This window comes from Polistes canadensis, unplaced genomic scaffold (genome assembly GCF_001313835.1).
Source record: "Polistes canadensis isolate GaletaPanama2010 unplaced genomic scaffold, ASM131383v1 scaffold_40, whole genome shotgun sequence".
NCBI classification, from domain to species: Eukaryota; Metazoa; Arthropoda; class Insecta; order Hymenoptera; family Vespidae; genus Polistes; species Polistes canadensis.
The window spans coordinates 426058-435804 of record NW_014569587.1 but is presented as its reverse complement, the minus strand read 5'-3'; the positions used below and the strand labels follow the sequence as shown (position 1 = coordinate 435804).

The window sequence follows — 9747 nt, the reverse complement described above, 5'->3', positions numbered from 1 at the left end:
AATAATATATAATAGAATATAATAATAAAAAAGAAATAATAGTATATATATATTTTTACGTGAGTAAAGTATCGAAAGATTTTTTTGCAGGATAGTAAGACAACGGGGGGAAATGATCGTAATATAGGAAGAAGGGTAAAAGGATGAGATTTAAAGCCGGTCTTTCCTTAACCGTCGTAGTAAAGGCACAAGTTCCCTTCGTCTAACGTAACACAGCTTTGCGGCTTCTTTAACACCGGCATTGCGTTGCATTTAACGTTTACGGTGGCGCAAGCCCCAGACAATTCTGGCTCTTTTATATTTTATAATACTTTTTCTCTCTCTCTCTCTCTCTATCTCCATCCCTATTTATATGTATATATAACTGTGTATGTGAATACCAATATATATATGTATAAATATATGTGTGGGTGTACATGCGTGATTATATGTATGTTATGTACATTTATATATGTGTTATATATAATACTTTTTCTCTTTCTATCTTCATCCCTATTTATATGTATGTATGACTGTGTATGTGAAATACCCATATATATATATTTATGTATAACTATATGTGTGGGTGTACATGCGTGATTATATGCATTTTATATACGTTTATACGTATATATGTATGTGTTCGCGTGTATGTATTATATATACTTATATGTATATATTTGATACGTATATGTGAGTGTGTGTAGAAGTCTTGAGCGAGTAAAATGAAAGAAGTAGCAAACGAAAAGAACGAATAGTTGGAAGTTTTTATTAGAGTTTAACCACCCTCATGGTATCATTTTCATGGACGATCGTTCTTCGGATAATAATTCTCCAAGTGAATATATATTCTTCGTTCTGGATGTGATTTCGAGAGAGAAAGAACGATTGAATAACGACGTCGTTTGCCTCCGTATTATTTTTCTCCATTTCCTTCCATTTTCTTCTCTTTGCGAGTCCGTTTCAACCCTTAAAAACGGAACTCGACGTTCGGGGTTGATGACAAAGTTCGATTATAGTTAGTATTTTCAATTTTATTATTTGTATCATTTTTATTATATATATATTATATTTCGAGAAAAGAGTAAGAGATATTGGAGTATTAGTCTCGAACGGTTAAAGAAACATCTTGGATTACGTTTTCCTTAAATAAACTTAATATAATGTCGATTATCGATAATGGAGAATATTTTGTTTTATTTTTCTTACGATAGAAGGAAAATCTTGTGAAAATAATGAAGAAGAAAAATAGGTAGAAGAAGAAGAATATGATGATAATGATGATAAAAATAGAAATAAACAAAAAAAAGATAGAAATGATATTAAATAGATATCGTTGATTTTTCGAATCGAATAAATTGAAATAATTAAAAGGATGAAGAGTATATAGATAACAAAATTACAAAATAAAAAATATAGAAATGATATTGAATGACATTAATGTTTTCACGAATTAATTCATTATTATTATTATTATCAATCCCTCATATATTTACGTGCATGCATGTGTGTTCACTTTTACAATATACATACTTATTTTTCTCGTAAAATTTGAAAAAAAAATCGAATTATATTTCATTTCTTTTTATTTGTTCAACTATGTTGTCCACTAGAGAATTATAATCCTAACGTTTGAAATTAGCGTTTCGCAATATACCTGTTCGGGACAAAGGAGATTAAATTAATGGAATAACCCTGAAAATGGCCATCGTAGTTTCCCCCCTCCCTCATCCTTCCCCCCCCCTTATCACACTCTTCCTCACTCTTTCTTTCTTTCTTTATTTCTTTATTTCTCTCTTTCTCTCACCTCTCTTATCTTCTATTCTATTCTGTTCTGTTCTATGCTCTTCTTCACGGTTTGCAATTTCAATTTCTCTTTGGAATGTCCCTGGTCGAGTGAAAAGGTGCCGTCATCATCGTTGTCTTCGCCATCGGAGGACTACGTGGCTCCTATTAAATGCATTTTCCAAATTCCTAAACTCGTGACGAGGACTCGTAAATCATGCTTTGAAACTTCGCTGAACTTCTTCTACTTCTTCTTCTTCTTCTTCTTCTATTTCTTTCTCTTATTTTTTTTTCTTTTATCATTTTTTATACGAGAGTATATAAGAAAATTAAGAGAGGGTTCATCATTTTTATATTATATATTAATATATATTATTTTTTCAATATACATTTTGATATTATCGTTCGTATTTCTATTGGAATATTTTGTTACATTTTTTTCTGTTAATGAACGTAGAAATGTATTCACGATTCTTTTATAACAATGATAATACAGAATAATTTATAAGCAAATTGATACTTGACAGGTTTTTCATTGACTAGTATAATTAATTGGAATAGTAACTATTTTGAGGATATTTGTCAGTGATATGAAAAGATTGAAATAATATATAATGAAAAAGATATGTTACATAACTAAATGTTTTTAATTGAAATCTGTTAACACGATGATAATACATTTTTCTGTGAATTATTCTTATGAATCATTTTTTATTAGATTAATATATTTTGAAATATGATTGTATGATTGTGTCATGGTAATATTGTGTGATATAAAAAAGAAAAATATTTTTCTTTCGAAATTTTATAATTTAACGATACAACTATATATATATATATATATATACACGTTGTTAGATTAACAATTTTTAACAATTATTGTAAAACTTAAATGATTATACAATCTTATGAATCATTTTTTATTAGATTAATATTTTTTGAAATACGATTAAAATGTATCAATATTATATATATATGTGTCATGGTAATATTGTGATATAAAAAAGAAAAATATTTTTCTTTCGAAATTTTATAATTTAACGATACAATTATATATATGTTAGTATATTCATATAATCACACATTGGATTGTTGTAAAATTTAAATGATTATACAATTATTTTATCGTATTATAGAAAATGTCTTAATTCTATTTCTCTCATATCTTATTTTGTTTATTTATTTATTTATTTAATATCTTTACATTGTTTTTTTTTATTTTCTAGTAATTTATCGCATAGTAATACAATCGATCATCACTAGGAGAGAAACGCGAACATGATGATCGATCTTCTCCAATATCGCATATTTTTGTATCACTCCGTTATGTGCAACCATCGTGAAACACGAGGGTGGTGGGATGGGTTGGGTTGGTTTGGGTGGGGTCTATCGTGCAATTAGAAATTCTATCCGCGAAATCGTTCGTGCATGGTAGTTCGTTTAGGATGAGTAAGTACCGTAGAATATCGCATTGAGCATAGACAAACAAACCTGATATTTATCCTTATCGAGTAATGCATCATCGTACGTCCGCTTATATTCTGGTTTCATGAAATCTAATATTGTTAACGTAGTTTAGTTAGTTCGTCTATCATCATTTCACTTACAATTCATATTTAAATATAATAAACATACGTTTCTTTTTTTTTTTTTTTGTTTTCAATGTATTATATAATAATATAATATTTGAGTAATCTTGTAATCATAATTTATTTTGTTTCTTGTTAATTATATTTAAAAAAACAACGTTATTAACATATTAGTTAAATTTAAATGAATTGTTTAATGTAATATTTGTCTTCCTTTTTTTATCAAATAATATTTTTAAGGAAAAATTAAAAATAGAGAATATTGTAATTTAACGTAAATCTAATATTCTAATGAAATTTATATGTCATTTTACTTTTATACAATATTGAAGTATTATCAAAATATATATTATATTAATTTTCAATTTATAAAAATAAGTGCACATGATGGTGTACATCGATAAAAATATTTTATTATAAATCTTAATAAATAATTAATATACGCGTACACATTACCACCACCACAAAAATAAACAAACAAACGAAATGTGCATCAAGTTCGATTAAAATAAATCATATTCATAAAAAATAAAATCAAATCAAATCAAATAAAACGACAATTTAAAATGAAATGGAAATTAGTGTAATAAAGTAAACGTGTATTCACCCTTAAAGTTGGATTATATTCAAATGTTAGGAGAGAGTCAGGTTGGGTCCTTTTCATGGGGAGTTACGAGACCATGATTTTCGAGTTACGAATAGTGAGAGGGTGCAACCTCGACTGTCTGTTTACAGGGGTTGCAGAAGCACGGCATGCGTTGGATAGGCAAATTCGACATAAATTTTGCCAAACGGAAACAAATAGTTTGTTTCCTTGTCGAGGAATGAATGTTGCATCCTTGTGTGTCGTGTGTCGTGTAATATCGTGTCGTGTCCTGTCGCTAACCTGAAACGTATCAGAATAGGTTGGAACGGAAAGGGTGTTGATTAGGGTTCGAAGGTACGGTTTGTTCTCTATCGTATTGCATTTGAACAATTCTTGTCTCATGTAACTGCACACGTTGTTGCACGTGCAACTCCTCCTTCTCCTCCTCCTCATAGATTTATCCTATTCAATTTGATCCTTTCTATAAAACAAAAATTTTATTGTAAAAATCATAGATATATTATATCAATTGAATCATTTCTTTCATTATGCATTACATTTATTTATTTCTAAGATATTTCTTAATTTATTTCATTAAAATATTCACATTTTTCTTTATATATTATATTATATTATTTTATTTTATTTTTTATTTTATTTGAGAAGCCTGAAATAGATTCAATAGAAAGAGAATATCGTTTTATATCGGAAAGAAATATCTTTCTATTCCAATATCTATTTCTATAAGAAAAAGGACAAGTGGGAGGGGGAAAGGGGAAGGGCGTGGAGGGTTGTGGAAGGGTGAGCGAAGAAGAGAGATAATTAGATCGATTTCCTTTTCTCTCCTCTTACGTTCTCAATTTAATTGTAATTTAACGAAGTTCTCGCTCTGGAGAAAGATAACATCTAAGGAACAATTGTAACAACGGCCCTTTTGGTGAAATGGGTGAGAAAATCGATAATTCAAAGGACGCCTAAAAAGTCGCTTGCACCACCGTGGCGGCAGCAAGCAGTTACGTACAAAAGGGTCGGGTGAAAGAATAAGGGCGAGAAAAAAACGAACAAGAAAATGGAAAAAGAAGATAAAAAAAAAAAAAAAAGAAGAAAATAAAGTGAAGGAATGGGAAGGGGGGAGGGAGAGAGAGAGAGAGAGTCAAAAGGGAAAAAGGGAATAAAGGTTGGAGAAAAGGGATTGTAGTGTAGACGATAATTAAAACTGCCATCGTCGAGTCGAGGTAAAATTGACGGTAGTACCTTAAACACGTAAGTACTATAACATCTATAGTTTTTTAGTCATACAAAAAGCTCTGTTTAAAGCTTTTTAAAATATTCAACGAACACCTTTCTTTTTCTTTTTTCTTTTTTTTTCTTTCTGCTACAACGATTACTTAAGCAAATATATACATATATATTATTCATTTTAAAATATTAAATGATAAAAGCAAGTACAACAGATATATATATATATATATACGTATATGTGTGTTTGTAGGTAAATTTTTATATTAATATTAATAAATATATATATATATATTGTTTAACGTTTTAACTTAAAACCAATCCCGAGTTTGTAATACAAAATTTATCACTGTAATATTTTATTATATTCTCTTTGATGAATAAATGAAATATCAAATAATATTATATATACAAATACATAACATAAACGCGTTAATCGAAATAATTATAATCGTTAATGATTTTTTCTTATTATCATTTTTTTTTTGATATTCGATAAAGGATCGAGGATTATTCAATTATCAATTATTCAAAAATCAGGTATGAGAATTCCTACATACACACACACACACACACATATTTATTTATAATAAATGTACACGTTACAATTTAAAAACGCTTAAGTCTGCCACCTTTTGTTACATTTAAATGAAGTATACATTGTGTAAGGGGTGATGGGATGGGCGAATGGGGGGGTAGGGGTAGGGGTATGGGGACAAATAATAAAAATACTATCTTCCGCTTTTGTATTACACGATATGATACGTTTTCTCTTCTTCCTTTCCCCCCCCCCTTTCTACTTTCTTCTATTTTTTTTTGGGGGAAGGGGGTGGTTTTTTACTATTATTATTATTTTTTTTATATTTTTCCTTCTCTACTTTTTTCTCATTCCCTTTTACCTTTTCCCATTCTTTCTCGTCTCTTTAAATATGGAGTGCATGAAGGGCCACTGGAATTTTCCCTCTCTCTCTCTCTCTCTCTCTCTCTCTCTCTCTCTCTCTCTCTTTCTCTTTTTCTTTTACTTTTTCTCTCTTTCTATCGGTTTCCATAGGCGTCCTATATAAACTGAATCGATTCTATGCTACCAGTAGACACACACGTACACACATGAACGTACAAATACACAACACACACATATAGGAAAATACACGGAGGAATAACCGTCCATTCCATAACACGATATGAAAGTCTGGTAAATAAATCAAATCAACTTTCATGTAAACACGCTCGTCTCGATCTTACCAACATATTCTCTCTCTCTCTCTTTCTCTCTTTCTCTTTCTCTTTCTTCTTTTTTTCCTTTCTTTTTTTTTTTTTTAAACTCTTTTTCCAACGAGCAAAACTTTCGTCATAAGCGTATTCGATATATCCTTCTCTTCCTCTTCTACCTTCTTCTCCCTAACCCTTCCACCCTACCCACCCTCTCTCTCTCTCTCTCTCTCTCTCTCTTACTCACGTGTTATACGGATATATCCTTTATTTTATATTCCTCTTTTTCTATGATAGAAATCCTATCGTAGGGAACGCCAATGTCCGGTCATCCAGAAAGAAAAGACTTGAGAAACCGATGTACCAAAGTGAATCTTTATATGTTTTGAGTATTTATGTATTTGTCTGTCTACTGTATATATATATTATTTGTATGTGTATGAGAAGAGAGAAAGAGAATACGTTCGGATTCATATACTTTTTAACGATAAATAAAAATATCAGAGTGAGGGGTTTATTTCGATCTCGAAAAATCAGTATGAAGGATAACACATGTGTAGGATAAAATCGTGTGTCTATAAGAAGCATGTATGTGTGTGTGTGGGAGATGAGTGAGAGAGAGAGAGAGAGAAGGAAAGGGAAGAAGTGAAATAAAATGAGAGGAAGGTGAAAATAAAAAGAAAGAAAAAAGGTAACAAAGTTGTCCGTAGTACATGATTTGAAGTTTTGAATATGGTACCGATGAACGGTATCGAATTATTATCGATAGGTCGATTTGATTTTTATTCATAGTTACTTTATATATGTGTGTGTGTGTGTATATGTATACGGTGTATCTAGTCAGTATTTTATCGAACGTCAAACTAATTGCCGAAGATTTGCAACATTTTTTTTTGGGTTATATATTCAAATCAGAAAAATTCGTTGTCAATATAATTTTCTTCACGAATACACGTATAGTATACGCGTCTTATATATATATAAAATTTAATTTTATTATTATTACGTATTTTTAATGTGTTCAAATATTTTATACGAATGTTTTTTGAATAAAATTGTGACGATTGTAAAATTGACGTAGAAATTTGTGTAAAGTCAACAACTAATGAATCATAGAGAAAATTATTTTAAATTTTCAACGTGCTGAAAAATTATCTAATCGAATTTTTATATCGAATAAACAACACACGCATGCATGCATGCATGCATGCATGCATTCGTTCTATAACGATTAAAATGTATTCATTATTATTCAATCATTATTATCAAAATTAAGTTCTACTTCTTTTTTTTGATGTTCAAATTCCCTATGATACTTTCTTATTAAGTATTCATTATTATTTTGTTTATATTTCAAAACAAAACAAAAAGATAGAGAGAGAGAAACAATTAAAACGACAACAATAATTACGTAACATCTTCGCATACACAGTAAACGGGGAAATAAAATTTAATTAGAATAATTCTAATACTGAGTGGTGGTGGTGGTGGTGGTGGTAGTTGTGAAGGGGGAGTGGGGTAAACGCGTATCATCGTATAATTAATTATCTTGTATGATGGATGTATCATCGGGGTTTTAGGTTTGAATGAAAATAGAGAAACTTGAGCTTTATGTTGGAAGTGGTCGCGAGAGTGAGTGCCTTTATTTTCAATTTTCATAATAGCCGTATCGACCGGATACGGTGGTGGCACGGGACCGCCTTGAACGAAACCCATGTACGTTTAGATGAGGGGTTAGGGGGAGGGATGAAGCCTCAGGGAAGATGAAGTGGATCGGCAGGAAGGGTAGAATGAGGAAAAGCGATATAATCGGAAACAAAGAGAGGGAGAGAGTGAGTGAGTGAGTGAATGTGAATGTATGTGTATATGAGAGAGAGTGAGAGGGTGAGAGAGAGAAGGGGTAAAAGTAAAAGTGAGAGAAGGATAGAATATAGCCGGAAGATAGATATCAATCATATAGGTGGTTCGAAACTGTCGAGTACTCGTCGCCATTGCTTATATACTGATAAAGATTTCAAAATCGAACTGAATACAACCGTAACACAATATATAATGTATATATGTATATATATATATATATATATATATTCTTTCGTATCAATTAAAAAAAAATATGCAATTGATTCTGTTCATTGTCGTAGTTGTTAATGAATTAAATGAGACCAATTCATTTTCATTTCTTCATTACTTTATCTTTTTTTTTTATTTTGTTTTTGTTTTTTCTCTTTTTTGAGGGGAGAGAGGGGGGTTTGATTAATAGACTTTTCAGATTAAATGATTTTGATCGTTGCGATTAATATATCGAAACGATTCAATAATTTTGATAATTATACGCGTTCGTGTATTTTATTTATTTATTTTATTTTTTCCCTCTGTTATTTGTTTAATTAATTGAATACTTATTTTAAGAATTTTTTATTAGAATAATGCAATCGTTTTGTATTAGATATTATTTTGTTGGTATTAGTATTTTGTTTATCGGATTTTCTAATCTTATTTTATATAGATGGAAAGGGGAAATGAGGGGAGAGAGAGGGTGTGTATTCAAATATAAATCATTATAACGATACTATATTCTATTGTTAATTATTTCAAATGGTGTGTCTCTTCAATTACAGGTATTGTGTTATAGGAAAAAAAAAATAAATAAAAATTATTGAATTATTCTGCTCAAGAGATCGTTTTGATTCGTATAAAAAAAAAAACACTAAAAAATAAATCGTTTATTAATTTGACGTTAAAGTTTACGATAAAAAATATCGAACGAATTCTACTTTTACTATTTAAACATATATACAAATATATTTTCAACAAATTTTATTATATTATATATTTCGCAAAAGAAAAATATATAAAAGGGAAAAGTAGCGATTGGAATAAAACAATAACTTTTTCATTCACCCCGCAGAAATATTACTAAATGTATAAAAAAAGATACGTAAGGTGGTGGGTAGCACTATAAAAACCGATAGGATGTTCTCGTCATAGTCGTCGTTGTCCTATGGTACTCCTCTTCTTTTTTTTTTTTTTTTCTTTTTCTTCTACGGACAAGAATTCTTATTCTTTTCTTAAATCTCCCACGAGAGAGTATATTATTACAGAAATATATAGCAGGTACCTTATACGTACCTACTACTACTACTACTACTATTATTATTACTACTACGAATGAATGTATATACATACATATCTAAGATTCTCTTTTCTTCGCTCGTTTTCTAGGAAACCTTCGGCGACCCTAAGTTCTACAGTCTCATAATCGACGAAAAGAACGAAAAAGGAAAGGAGGGGAGGGGTGGAGAAAAAAGTGAGTGCCATTTTTGAATTACTTTGTTTTTTTCCACCACGTTTTTTTTTTTT

At 29.8% G+C, this 9747-nt stretch overlaps 1 long non-coding RNA gene across 2 annotated transcripts in view; it reads left to right on the top strand.

Annotated features, from left to right (window-relative positions):
* The window catches only part of LOC106784774, an 85315-nt gene that overhangs the window by 26161 nt on the left and 49407 nt on the right, over nt 1–9747 (top strand). For both annotated transcript variants that reach the window (XR_001381447.1, XR_001381446.1), the window contains exon 2: nt 9610–9694. This is a non-coding gene — a long non-coding RNA (uncharacterized LOC106784774). The remainder of the gene's footprint in view (nt 1–9609; nt 9695–9747) is intronic.